This window comes from Nerophis ophidion, linkage group LG26 (genome assembly GCF_033978795.1).
Source record: "Nerophis ophidion isolate RoL-2023_Sa linkage group LG26, RoL_Noph_v1.0, whole genome shotgun sequence".
NCBI classification, from domain to species: Eukaryota; Metazoa; Chordata; class Actinopteri; order Syngnathiformes; family Syngnathidae; genus Nerophis; species Nerophis ophidion.
The window spans coordinates 5735696-5750107 of NC_084636.1; the positions used below are offsets into that span (position 1 = coordinate 5735696).

General features: G+C 41.5%; 1 protein-coding gene across 3 annotated transcripts in view; it reads right to left on the reverse strand.

The window, feature by feature from the left end:
* ryk (receptor like tyrosine kinase) overlaps positions 1–14412 on the reverse strand; it is a 131435-nt gene that overhangs the window by 94234 nt on the left and 22789 nt on the right. The gene's annotated exons all lie outside the window — the stretch shown is intronic.

Genomic DNA, 14412 nt, shown 5'->3' on the forward strand with positions numbered 1-14412 from the left:
AGCGTGCAGGTAAAAAAGGTGTCTAATGCTTAAACCAAAAATAAACAAAAAAAAGGTGAGTGCTAGGGCTGGGCGATATGACAAAAAAAATGATCACGATATAAGTGTTTCATATCAGTCGATATCGATAATTATCGATAAAAAAAAAAATAAAAAAATATTCTAAATAAAGACCAGGAGAAAAAAGGCTGAATTTAAATACTTTTATTTTAAATATAACCTTTGACCTTTAGAACGAGGTCAGCATTAAGAAAAACAGTCAAATAAATGAAAATACTGGTCGATGTGCAAATATTGATATTAAATAAATGCTTACCCAGACTTCTCAACTATGCTGAGCGGTAGCATGTCCTTCGCTAATTGATACACCTCTGCATCCCTTATTTTTTTTATAATGTTTTGAATTTTTGTCGTATGGGCACTGCTGCGGAGTACCTCTCGATGGTGGTCTGTTGTTGCCGCTTCGGCGCTGTTCCACTTGCACCGGCTGATGTTGTGGCTGTTTGCTGCTGTACTCCAGCGGGTGAGAGCGGCTCAGGTGGTAAAATAAGTTTGTCGTGTTCCAAGACTTGGTCGGGACTACAACCTTGCAAAGTTTGCAGACAGTATTACTCTGATTCGTATCGGACTTAAACAATCCAAAATACTGCCAAACTGGTGACGTGACGTTTCCTTTCTTATTTACAATTTCCTCTCGTGCTGCCGCACTCATATTCCCGTTTCGCTGATTTACGTGGACCCCGACTTAAAAAAGTTGAAAAACTTATTGGGGTGTTACCATTTAGTGGTCAATTGTACGGAATATGTACTGAACTGTGCAATCTACTAATAAAAGTATCAATCAATCGTTGCTTTTTTCCCCCCCCCCTGTTAGCATTTCCCAGAATGCCTTGCGGTTCAGGCTCGGCCGTGATAGGTCGAGAGGCTAAAGCCCTTCCTTTGCCTACACCCCCCAGAATGCCGTGCAGTTCCGGCTCTGCGTTTCTTACTATTTTTTTCTAACAGAACTCAGTGAAATTATCGAATGTTCTATCGACCCCATTTTCTAATGATATCGATCACATGTCTATCGCGATATATATCGTTATCGTTTTATCGCCCAGCTCTAGTGAGTGCCCCTAAAAAAAGGCATTGAAGCTATGCAGAACGAAACTAAAACTGACCTGGCTACAAAGCAAACAAAAACAGAATCCTGGACGACAGCAAAGACTTACTGTGGAGCAAAGACGGCGTACACAAAGTACATCCGAACATGAAATGACAATCAACAATGTCCCCACCTACAAAGAAGGATAAAAACAACGGAAATATTATTGAAGTACTGTAGATGCGGGAAATATCGCATCTACAGTACTGCTACAGGAAAATACCAAAAAAAGAGAAAAAGCCACCAAAATAGGAGAGCAAGACAAGAACTAAAACACTACACACAGGAAAACGGCAAAAAACTCAAAATAAGTCCTGGCATGATGTGTGACAGTACACCTTGAGAGAAAATCTATATTTATGCGTGCTTGGTTATGGTTTAAATTCATATCCAACAATTGCAACAACGACTTTTCACTGTCAACTGAGTTTCGTTTTTTAATGATTTCTGCTGGTGGTGGGCCTCCAGATTTTTTCAACGCAAAAAATGTGCCTTGGCTCAAAAAAGTTGAAAAACACTGCTTTAGGGCAGTCGTTCGCAACCTTTTTTCAGCGATGTAGCCCCTTTGAACATTTTTTTAATTCAAGTACCCCCTAATCAGAGCAAAGCATTTTTGGTTGAAAAAAAAAAACATAAAGAAGTAAAATACAGCACTATGTCATCAGTTTCCATCCATCCATCCATTTTCTACCGCTTATGAGCTTTTTCTTCAAACATCATTTGTTGGACAACACAGTGGGGATTTGAGCACGTCCAACATGTGCAATTAACTGGAGATAAATTTGAATCGGGCGTCTCAAACTTCATTTGAGTGGTGTCACTGGAGGTGGAGTTGGTGTGAGGCTGGTTTGTGTTTAACCGCGTGACTCAATTTGTTTACTAGATTTCTGCCAGCATTTATAGTGACCCTGAGCTTTATGGTCGGCCTTAAAGGGAACTGCACTTTAAAAAATATACCGTATTTCCTTGAATTGCCGCCGGGTATATAGTATGCGCCTGCCGAGAATTACTGCCGGGTCAAACTCGTTTTGCTAAATAATTAGCGCATGCTTAGCATTACCGCCGGGTCAAACTCGTTTCGCAAAATATTATTTTTATTAGCGCATCTCTACAATTTCCGCCGGGTCAAATTCGTTTTGCCAAATAATTAGCATATGCCTAGAATTTCCGCCAGGTCAAACTCGTCACGTCACGAGTGACACTTCACATGTCATCATTTTCAAAATGGACGAGGCTGAAATCGCATAAAGGCAAGAAGATTAAAAGCTATTCAGTAGGATTTAACGTCCAAACTATTGAATATGCTAAAAAGAACAGTAAGCAGCTATGTTTTATTAATATACCGTAGCTGCGTGTGTCAAATATGAGTCTTTAAATGACTCTCGCCTCCTGGTGGTAGAGGGCGCTAGTGATCTTTCTTGCGACTACTCGGCTGCAGAAGAAGTGACAACAAGCAGCAAGAGTGAGCAGCTTGTGTTTATTTTTTCCTCTCGCTTGCACTTTTAACATGGAGGATTACATATCTAAAATAAAACAGTTTTCTAAACTGGACTTTCAATCGAAGCAGGAGGTAATAAAGGAAGATCTGCATCGAGACAGAGAGACTTTTAAAACTGAAGAAAGATAAGGAAGACTTCTATAAACAAGTTATCGATGCTTTTGATCAGAAGGAGCTGCGCATGGACTTCATTTATAAGTAAAAGTGAGACCATAATAACGTTTTTTTAATTAAATGTGCTTTTCATGATGGTATCCTTACATCACACTCAATTTTTTAAGCGCAGGCCTAAATTTACCGCATGCCTTTGGTAAACGCCGGAGTGAGAAGAGGTTTTAAATTAATTAGCGCAATTCAAGGAAATACGGTATATATATTCTGCCTTTATTCAAAATCCCTATGTAAAACAAAAACACATTTTTTAATGCATTCTAAATTGTAAAATATGGCAAGTACGAGGTGGCCAACAATGCAGCTAATGGGAATACGCTATTCTGCCCACAAAGCCCTCTGAAAAAACACCCAAAAACCACCAACAATACTCCATTTACATCTCTAACCTGAAAGTATTCGGGTTAAACCAAGTATTAGCAATATTGTTATTATAAGTGCTAACACGGAAAACATATTTTTAATGGCGCCGTGATCACAGAAAGCTAACTAGCTTATCCTGCTATATTCACTTAATGAGCTGCTGAATAGCCTCTGAGTTTGTGATAGTTAATTCTAGATGATAAATCATACCGTTCACCTGGATAAAAGAAGTTGGCCATAAAACCATTCATTGAAATCAACTTTGACATCCAACTTCGACCCGGAGATGGCCAGAAAGACACGAAAAGAAGCACGTTTGCGGCAACTTTTTTTCCTTAACCCCTTGAGTGGAATGTGATTAATTCTTCATCTAAATGGGAAGATATTAACATCCCATCAGTCCTTATCCCAGTGAGAGCAGACACTGTACAGTAAATGATAGTTTGTATATCTTGTTTAGCACTTAGCAAAGCTGCTACATGATACTTAGTGTTTCACCAAAGCTGCATCTGTTCAGCACACAGCTTTTAAAACTTGTACAGCATCCTCCTCATATTCAACATAAAAAAATAAGTTTCTGGATCATCATTTGTCCCAAAATAGACTTTGTTGTCTCCCTGTTAATGGTGTTTGGTTTTTTTAGAGCGCTTTATTGGCGTAATCATTGACTTCACTGTTAACTGACTTTTGCTAAAGTTTCTTTATCATTTTGAATCCATAATTAAAAACATGTGTTCTTGTATTACGTAGTGATCGTGAATAAAAGGCCAAATCCCAAAAAAGTGCAGTTCCCCTGTAAGTTATCATAAATGCATTTTTTTTTTTTAAATCTTACTTTGCTACATTCCCAAAGGGAATAAGCGGTAGGAAATGGATGGATGTATTTCACCCATCAAAGTCAGTAAGCGAGGCCTAACACCTGAGTGGTTACTTTCACTTGTCTGTGTAACTCGGACCACAACTGGTAAACAACTATGACTACAGCGTGGCGCAGTGGTAGAGTGGCCGTGCACAACCCGAGTGTCGCGGGTTCAATCCCCACCTAGTACCAACCTCGCCACGTCCGTTGTGTCCTGAGCAAGACACTTCAGCCTTGCTCCTGATGGGTGCTGGTTAGCGCCTTGCATGGCAGCTCCCTCCATCAGTGTGTGAATGTGTGTGTGAATGGGTAAACGTGGAAGTAGTGTCAAAGCGCTTTGAGTACCTTGAAGGTAGAAAAGCGCTATACAAGTACAACCCATTTATTTATTTATTTATTCCCTTTTAGGGGTCGCTGGCGCCTATCTCAGCTACAATCGGACAAGTCGCCACCTCATCGCAGGGCCAACACAGATAGACAGACAACATTCACACACTAGGGCCAATTTAGTGTTGCCAATCAACCTATCCCTAGGTGCATGTTTTTGGAGGTGGGAGGAAGCCGGAGTACCCGGAGGGAACCCACGCATTCACGGGGAGAACATGCAAACTCCACACAGAAAGATTTGAACCCAGGACTGCAGGAACTTCGTATTGTGAGGCAGACGTACTAACCCCTCTGCCACCGTGAAGCCGTCATCAGTTTCTAATTTATTAAATTGTATAACAGTGCAAAATATTCCTCATTTGTAGTGGTCTTTCTTGAACTATTTGGAAAAAAAGATATAAAAATAACTAAAAAGTTGTTGAAAAATAAACAATGGATTCAATTATAAATAAAGATTTCTACACATAGAAGTAGTCATCAACTTAAAGTGCCCTCTTTGGGGATTGTAATAGAGATCCATCTGGATTCTAGGGGTGTAACGGTACACAAAAATTTTGGTTCGGTACATACCTCGGTTTAGAGGTCACGGTTCGGTTCATTTTCGATACAGTAAGAAAACAACAAAATATACATTTTTTGGTTATTTATTTACCAAATTTGTAAACAATGGCTTTATCCTTTTAACATTGGGAATACTATAATAATTCTGCCCACGTTAATCCACATTAAACGGCCTCAAGTTGTTGCTTTGATCAAATAAAATGAAAAAACTTTTCTTCTACATATAAAAAGTGCAACATTAAACTGTTTCAATGGAAACTGTTTAATGTCAACTCATCATGCTAAATTTATTAAAGCATTTGGGAAGCCTGTAGTTGACTTTTATTATGTAAATGTTGTATTTTTATCAACATGTGATAGCAGGGACCCTGCTATTCAAAATTAGGCTGCTACATTACTAATGATTCATGTAACTATAGCTGGAAAAAAAGTACAATTGCAATAGATGAGACTATTCATCCCTAAACACAATGGAGTTCAATGAAATAACAGACAGACAGGGCTTTGCTGACCCAAAAACACGCATACGCACGCACACACACACACACGCACACACACACAGCAAAATGAGCTAACGATACGCTAAAAGCTAATTAGCCCTCACCTCAAGCCTATACTGTGAGCTAGCTGAGCTGCAGTTTAAGTTTTTAGAAGGTCAACGGGCTCATAGTGATGTTTGTAATAGTTGGGACTGGGAAGTGTTTAGTATAATTTGGGTAGAGTCCGCCCCTCCCCTGCTATACGAATATCTCTGCTCGATACTGAAGCATTGACTACATCATTCTGAAGTCTGAATACGCACTGCTGATGGGCTGTTATATCGCTCTGAATACGCACTGCTGATTGGCTTTTTAAGTAACCAATCAGATGGTTGCATGGGCGGGACAATGCTTGCTGCTGTGACAGAGCCAGAGAGGCAGAAAGCAGAGCAGCTTGTGAAGACTTCTGCTTCCAAACTTGTTCGGTACGCCCGCGTGCCGAACTGATACCCCCGTACCGAAACGGTTCAATACAAATGCACGTACCGTTACACCCCTACTGGATTCATCAACTTCCTTCTAAACATTTCTTCACAAAAAAAGAAATCTTTAACATCAATATTTATGGAACATGTCCGCAAAAAATCTAGCTGTCAACACTGAATATTGCTTTGTTGCATTTCTTTTCGCAGTTTATGAACTTACATTCATATTTTGTTGAAGTATTATTCAATAAATGTATTTATAAAGGATTTTTGAATTGTTGCTATTTTTAGAATATTTTAAAAAATCTCAAGTACCCCTTGGCATACCTTAAAGTACCCCCAGGGGTACACGTACCCCCATTTGAGAAACACTGCTTTAGGGAACTAACAAGCATGTGTTTAAAATTCCACCCTACATTAGTAGGAAAAAAACATCCACTATCAAGCAAATGTCTTTGCAAAGACACAGGTGAGACTTGGCAACTAACTATCCGTCAGCTATTGACCATTTGTCTAATGACTATACCATTTTGAGAATATGATTGTGGCAGTCCGCTCCCTTTACGATCAGTGTCAGACCTTGGTCCACATTGCCGGCAGTAAGTCGGACACTTTATCAGTGAGAGTTGGACCACGCCAAGGCTGCCCTTTGTCACGCATTCTGTTCATAACTTTTATGGACAGAATTTGTAGGCGCAGTCAGGGCGTTGAGGGGATCCGGTTTGGTGGCTGCAGGATTAGGTCTCTGCTTTTTGCGGATGATCTGGCCAGGATCTTCAGCTCTCACTGGATCGGTTGCAGCCGAGTGTAAAGCAACTTGGATGAGAATCAGCACCTCCAAGTCCGAGTCCATGGTTCTCGCCCGGAATAGGGTGGAGTGCCATCTCTGGGTTGGGGAGGAGACCCTGCCCCAAGTGGAGGAGTTCAAGTACCTCGGAGTCTTGTTCTTCAGTGAGGGAAGAGTGGATCGTGAGATCGACAGGCGGATCGGTGCGGCGTCTTCAGTAATGCGGACACTGTATCGATTCGTTGTGGTGAAGAAGGAGCTGAGCCGGAAGGCAAAGCTCTCAATTTACCAGTCGATCTACATTCCCATCCCCACCTAAAGTCATGAACTTTGGGTTATGACCGAAAGGACAAGATCACGGGTACAAGCGGCCGAAATGAGTTTCCTCCGCCGGGTGGCGGGTCTCTCCCTTAGAGATAGGGTGAGAGGCTCTGCCATCCGGGGGGAGCTCAAAGTAAAGCCGCTGCTCCTCCACATCGAGAGGAGCCAGGTGAGGTGATTCAAGCATCTGGCCAGAATGCCACCCGAACGCCTCCCTAGGGAGGTGTTTAGGGCACGTCTAACCGGTAGGAGGCCACAGGGAAGACCCAGGACATTTTGGGAAGACTGTGTCTATCGGCTGGCCTGGGAACGCCTCAGGATCCCCTGGGAAGAGCTGGACGAAGTGGCTGGGGAGAGGAAAGTCTAGGCTTCCCTGCTGCCCCCGCGACCCGACCTCGGATAAGCGAAAGATGGATGGATGTGCATACTTGCTTGTATCTCTTCCACAGAATTTTGACCACAAATGTCATTGACAGCCATGTTGACGCCATGACGTGTATGTTCTCTTGTGGCTTTTTCACCTGACTGTAAGTCAAACAAGACATACTCTGGTCTGGCAAGGAGACCCTGCCCCAAGTGTAGGAGTTCAAGTATCTCGGAGTCTTGTTCACGAGTGAGGGAAGAGTGGATCGTGAGATCGACAGGCGGATCGGTGCGGCGTCTTCAGTAATGCGGACGCTGTATCGATTCGTTGTGGTGAAGAAGGAGCTGAGCCGGAAGGCAAAGCTCTCAATTTACCAGTCCATCTAAATTCCCATCCCCACCTATGGTCATGAACTTTGGGTTATGACCAAAAGGACAAGATCACGGTTACAAGCGGCCGAAACGAGTTTCCTCCGCCGGGTGGCGGGTCTCTCCCTTAGAGATAGGGTGAGAGGCTCTGCCATCCGGGGGGAGCTCAAAGTAAACCCGCTGCTTCTCCACATCGAGAGGAGCCAGATGAGGTGGTTTGGGCATCTGGCCAGAATGCCACCCGAACGCCTCCCTAGGGAGGTGTTTAGGGCACGTCCAACCGGTAGGAGGCCACAGGGAAGACTCAGGATATTTTGGGAAGACTGTCTCCCGCCTCAGGATCCCCCGAGAAGAGCTGGATGAAGTGGCTGGGGAGAGGAAAGTCTAGGCTTCCCTGCTGCCCCCGCGACCCGACCTTGGATAAGCGGAAGAAGATGGATGGATGTGCATACTTGCCTGTATGTCTTCCACAGAATTTTGACCACAAATGTCATTGACGGCCATGTTGACGCCATGTATGTTCTCTTGTGGCTTTTTCACCTGACTGCAAGTCAAACAAGACATACTCAGGTCTGGCAAGACATGTCTCTGGTCAAATACCAAACTGTACCTCGGGGGTGTTCAATTCGTTTCCACTGCCAGTTATAAAAAAAACAAAAAAACAGACGCAACAGCAGACCCTCCCCGCCCCCATCCTGACTTAAATGAGAGAGATGGACTAACCACATCTGTTAGTACTTGAAAACTCTCAAGTGAAGAACTTCAAAACATTCGCAATGAAACAACCTCCAAAATGAGACTGCAATTTTCCAGGCAGGAAACAGCAGAAGGGGAAGGGATTGAGAGGACGGGAGTGGAATTCCTGCTGAAATAAGTCACTGTGTCACACTGACATAAGAGTTTTATAGCCAGGCTGAGTTTATTTTGCTCAGGAGCCTCTTTCCTCATCAGAATAGTCAGGGAAAAAAAATCCTCGGCAGACTGCGAGTGTCCCGTTTAGAGGGAGGCAAAGAATGTGCGGCAGGATCCCCCAACAGCCTCGGGCTCTCAGAAGGTCTCACGTTGACTCAATTAAAAACATCTCGGGCATTTGCCAGCTCGAGAGCAGATGGGCCTCGTCTAAACCGGTGCCCACATAAAGCCCAAGGAGGGTGGTTCTGACCTACAGGGTTGGTTTTACCCTGAACTCGGTAAGCCTGGAGAGCAGATGAAAAGAACGCGACATGTACTTATTTTTATCGCATTTCAGTGACTCCTGGAGGGTCTTTATGCAGAAGTTTGGCATTCGTCAATGGTTCCTACCACATTGTAAAACCAACAGTCGGTTAGCATTCGAAAATGGAATAAAATGCCGGAAGTTACTCAAACAGGAACTTTGATTATGGGGTTCATGTCAGAGCAACTGGCTTAATAATCAATCCAATCCAATATTTCATTAGCACATTTAAACAACAAAAATGTTTCCAAAATTCTGCACAAAAATATTAAAGTGAAACATTATCACCAGACCTAAGCGTCAATATATACCTAGATGGTGCAGAAAAAAGACCATCTATTTTTGTAACTGATTTCCGAACTCTAAATGGGTGAATTTTGGCGAATTAAACGCCTTTCTGTTTATCGCGCTGGAGGCGATGACGTCAGAATGTGACGTCGCCGAGGTAACACAGCCGCCATTTTCATTTTCAACACATTACAAACACCGGGTCTCAGATCTGTTATTTTCCGTTTTTTTGACTATTTTTTGGAACCTTGGAGACATCATGCCTTGACGGTGTGTTGTCGGAGGGTGTAACAACACTAACAGGGAGGGATTCAAGTTGCACCGCTGGCCCGAAGATGCCAAAGTGTCTTCCGCCAGACCCCCATTGAATGTGCCAGAGTGTCTCCACATTTGACCGGCGATGCTAAGGCAGACATGGCACAGAGATGTATGGATAACCTGTAGATGCATTTCCAACGATAGTCAACGAAATCGCAAAGGTGAGTTTTGTTGATTTTGACTGCCAGCTAAACGATGCTAACATGCTACGCTAATCGATGCTAACATGCTATTTACCGGCGGTGCTAAAGCAGACATGGCACAGAGATGTATGGATAACCTGCATATGCATTTGCAACTATATTACGTTTCCTTCCACCCACATTTAATGCGAAAAAAACACTTACCAATCGACGGATTTAAGTTGCTCCAGTGTCACAAGATGCGAAAGTCCTGATCGTTTGGTCCGCACATTTTACCGCCGATGCTAACGCAGCTATTCGGCCATGCTATGGCTATGAATAGCGTCAATAGCTATTCGCTCAATAGCTTCAGTTTCTTCTTCCATATTTTCACACTCCAACCATCTGTTTCAATACATGCGTAATCTGTTGAATCGCTTAAGTCGCTGAAATCCGAGTTTGAATCCGAGCTAATGTCACTATATCTTGCTGTGGTATTCCAATTGTTTGTTTACATTGGCAGCACTGTGTGACGTCACAGGGAAATGGCCAGTGTCTTCGCAGAGAGCCGAAAATAAGGCACTTTAAAGCTTTATTTAGCGATATTCAGAGACCGGTAAAATTTTGAAAAAAAATAAAAAAAATACAACAAGCCACTAGGAACTGATTTTTATTGTTTTTAACCCTTTTGAAATTGTGATAATGTTCCTCTTTAAAAACAAGATTCAAATATTATCCTTAGCTCCACCAATGACTGAATAAAACAACCAAATAAATAAATATAAAACCAATATAAAAATAAATATTAAAAAAAGGGTAAAACTAGTGATTTCCTATAAAGGCTTTTTTGCCAATATCTGATAGTGTCCAACTCTTACTTACTGATTCCGATATCAACCGATACAGACATATACAGTCATGGAATGAACACGTTATTATGCCTAATTTTGTTGTGGTGCCCCGCTGGATGCATTAAACCAGTGGTTCTCAACCTTTTTTCTGTGATGAACCCCCTGTGAACATTTTTTTAATTCAAGTACCCCCTAATCAGAGCAAAGCATTTTTGGTTGAAAAAAAAAGATGAAGAAGTAAAATACAGCACTATGTCATCATTTTCTGATTCATTAAATTGTATAACAGTGCAAAATATTGCTCATTTGTAGTGTTTTTTCTTGAACAATTTGGAAAAAAAGATGTAAAAATAACTAAAAACTTCTTGAAAAATAAACAAGTGATTAAAGTATAAATAAAGATTTCTACACATAGAAGTAATCATCAACTTAAAGTGCCCTCTTTGGGGATTGTAATAGAGATCCATCTGGATTCATCAACTTCATTCTAAACATTTCTTCACAAAAAAAGAATATTTTAAAAACATACCGGTAAACAATATTTATGGAACATGTCCACAAAAAAATCTATCTGTCAACACTAAATATTGCATTGTTGCATTTGTTTTCACAGTTTATGAACTTACATTCATATTTTGTTGAAGTATCATTCAATAAATATATTTATAAAGGATTTTTGAATTGTTGCTATTTTTAGAATATTTGAAAAAAAATCTCACGAACCCCTTGGCATACCTTCAAGTACCCCCTGGGGTATGCGTACCCCCATTTGAGAACCACTGCATTAAACAATGTCACAAGGTTTTCCAAATAAAATTAACTGAAGTCATGGAAAAAAATGCCAACATGGCACTGCCGTATTTATTATTGAAGTCACAAAGTGCGTTATTTTTTTTTTAACATGCCTCAAAACAGCAGCTTGGAATTTAGGGACATGCTCTCCCTGAGAAAGCATGAGTAGGTTGAGGTGGGTGTTGTTGAGGTGGGGGTAGGAGGGTAGCGTGGGGTGTATATTGTAGCGTCCTGGAGGAGTTAGTGCTGCAAGGGATTCTGGGTATTTGTTCTGTTGTGTTACGGATGTTCTCCCGAAATGTGTTTGTCATTCTTGTTTGGTGTGGGTTCACAGTGTGGCGCATATTTGTAACAGTGTTAAAGTTGTTTATACGGCCACCCTCAGTGTGACTTGTATGGCTGTTGACCAAGTATGCGTGGCATTCACTTGTGTGTGTGAAAAGTCGTTGATATTATGTGATTGGGCCGGCACGCAAAGGTTTATTGGCACTCTGTACTTCTCCCTACGTCCGTGTACACCGCGGCATTTTAAAAAGTCATGAATTTTACTTTTTGAAACAGATACCGATAATTTTGAAACCGACACCGATAATTTCCGATATGACATTTTAAAGCATTTAACGGCCCATAATATCGGCAGTCCGAAATGATCGGACGTCCCTAGGTAAAACAATTAAAAACAAAGAGGACCACACAGAGAATAAAAGTGGGTCTTAAGACAAGACTTAAAACACTCCACTGAGGGAGCAGTTGGAAAATGGAGGGGCAGAGTGATCCAGAGCTTAGCACAGTAGTGTAAATTTGGATGAGGTCCGAGATATGATGAAGTGCCAGTACGTGTACATGCAAAGCTTTAAAACCAAAGGTCACGGTTCGGTTCATTTTCGGTGCAGTAAGAAAACAACAAAATTTAGATTTTTTGGGTTATTTATTTACCAAATTTGTAAACAATGGCATAACATACATATACACACAGGTTCCTTTGCCAGGGTTAATGTGGTCAACATATATAAAATAAAAACTAAATAAGATAAGGCTCAGAATGGTTTCTTAACAAAAACCTTTCTACAAATAAAGTGCTTTTTTTGACTGATTCATTTAAACTTTTATTAGTAGATTGCACAGTAGAGTACATATTCCGTACAATTGACCACTAAATGGTAACACCGCAAATTAGTTTTTCAACTTGTTTAACACGTTAATCAACATTAAACTGCCTCCAGTTGTTGCTCATATGAAATAAAATGACAACACTTTTCTTCTACATATAAAAAGTGCAACAAACACTTTCATGTCAACTCAGCCTCAGATTAACTTTTCTTCCCCTTCCCCCCCAGCCTGGCTAACTTGGTAGTAAGAGGATACATGGGCTTATTTTTCTTCCACCATAGAAGTGGGTCAAAATCTAGTTTTAATGCAACACAGCAACCCCCCGCGACCCTGAACGGGACACGCGGTAGAAAATGGATAGATGGATGGTCTTAAATGTGCTGCTGTAAAAAAACATTTGTTATTGCTTTAGCCCTGCCTGGCTGCCCGAGGAGAGGCTGCTTGAATGCGGTGTTTGCACCACGCTCCTCTTTCCCTTCCTTAAAGCGAGGTTGACTTGGGGTTGGTGCCGCTTCAAAAGAGTTAGCAATTTTGACGTGTTGGCAGAATCATACCCTACTGCTGCTGAACAATGCCGGCAAACCTCCATCCTCCGTTATTGTATCACACCGCAAAGCCGAAGCGATCCCAAAGGGGAGATGTTAACGAGGCAGGAGGGTCCTCCAGCTCTGGCTTTTGCATGTTGTCCAAGCCCGGTCGCTGCTAGCCTGCCGTGTGTTGTGCCTCGCTCTGCATTGTTTACACAACGTGCGGTGCGCTATCTAATATGTCCGTGTGGAAACTCGTTCTCTACACCTCCGAACTGAACTGAAACCCTCGTACCGAAACGGTTCAATACAAATACACTTACCGTTACACCCCTACAAATTAGTACAACTAATACATAACAACACATCTATTATTGAACAAAATGACCCAACAATTTAAAACTAAAACAGTGGTTAATACCAGGCTATTAAACTAATTTTGTTTTTGTACATTTTGTGTGAGGTTTTTTTAAGGAGAGAGTTTTGACAAGGTGTACGATTACCGTATTTCCTTGAATTGCCGCCGGGTATATAGTATGCGCCTGCCTAGAATTACTGCCGGGTCAAACTCGTTTCGCAAAATAATTAGCGCATGCTAAGTATTACCGCCGGCTCAGGATTAACGCTGGTTAAAACTAGTTTCACAAAATATTATTTTTATTAGCGCATGTCTAGAATTTCGCAAAATAATTAGCATGTGTCTAGAATTTCCGCCGGGTCAAACTTGTCACGTCACGAGTGACACTTCACCGGTCATCATTTTCAAAATGGAGGAGGCTGGTTTCAATAATTTTAAATCGCATAAAGGGAAGAAGATTAAGAGCTATTCAGTAGGATTTATGGTCCAAGTTATTGAATATGCTAAAAAGAACAGTAAGCAACTATGTTTTATTAATATACCGTAGTTGCGTGTGTCAAATATGATTCATTAAATGACTCCCCCCTCCTGGTGGTAGAGGGCGCTAGTGATCCTTCTTGCGACTACTCGGCTGCAGAAGAAGTGACAACAAGCAGCAAGAGTGAGCAGCGATCGTTTATTTTTCCTCTCGCTTGTACTTTTAACATGGAGGATTACATATCTAAAATAAAAACGTTTTCTAAACTGGAGTTTCAATCGAAAAAGGGGGTAATAAAGAAAGATTTCCATCGAGACAGAGAGACTTTTAAAACTGAAGAAAGGAAGACCTCTATAAACAAGTTATCGATGCTTTTGATCAGAAGGAGCTGGCATGGACTTCATTTATAAGTAAAGGTAAGACCATAATAACGTTTTTTTAATTGTGCTTTTCATGATGGTATCCTTACATCACACTCACATTTATACATTTATAAGCGCAGGCCTAAATTTACCGCATGCCTTTGGTAAGCGGCGGAGTGAGAAGAGGTTTTAAAACAGGG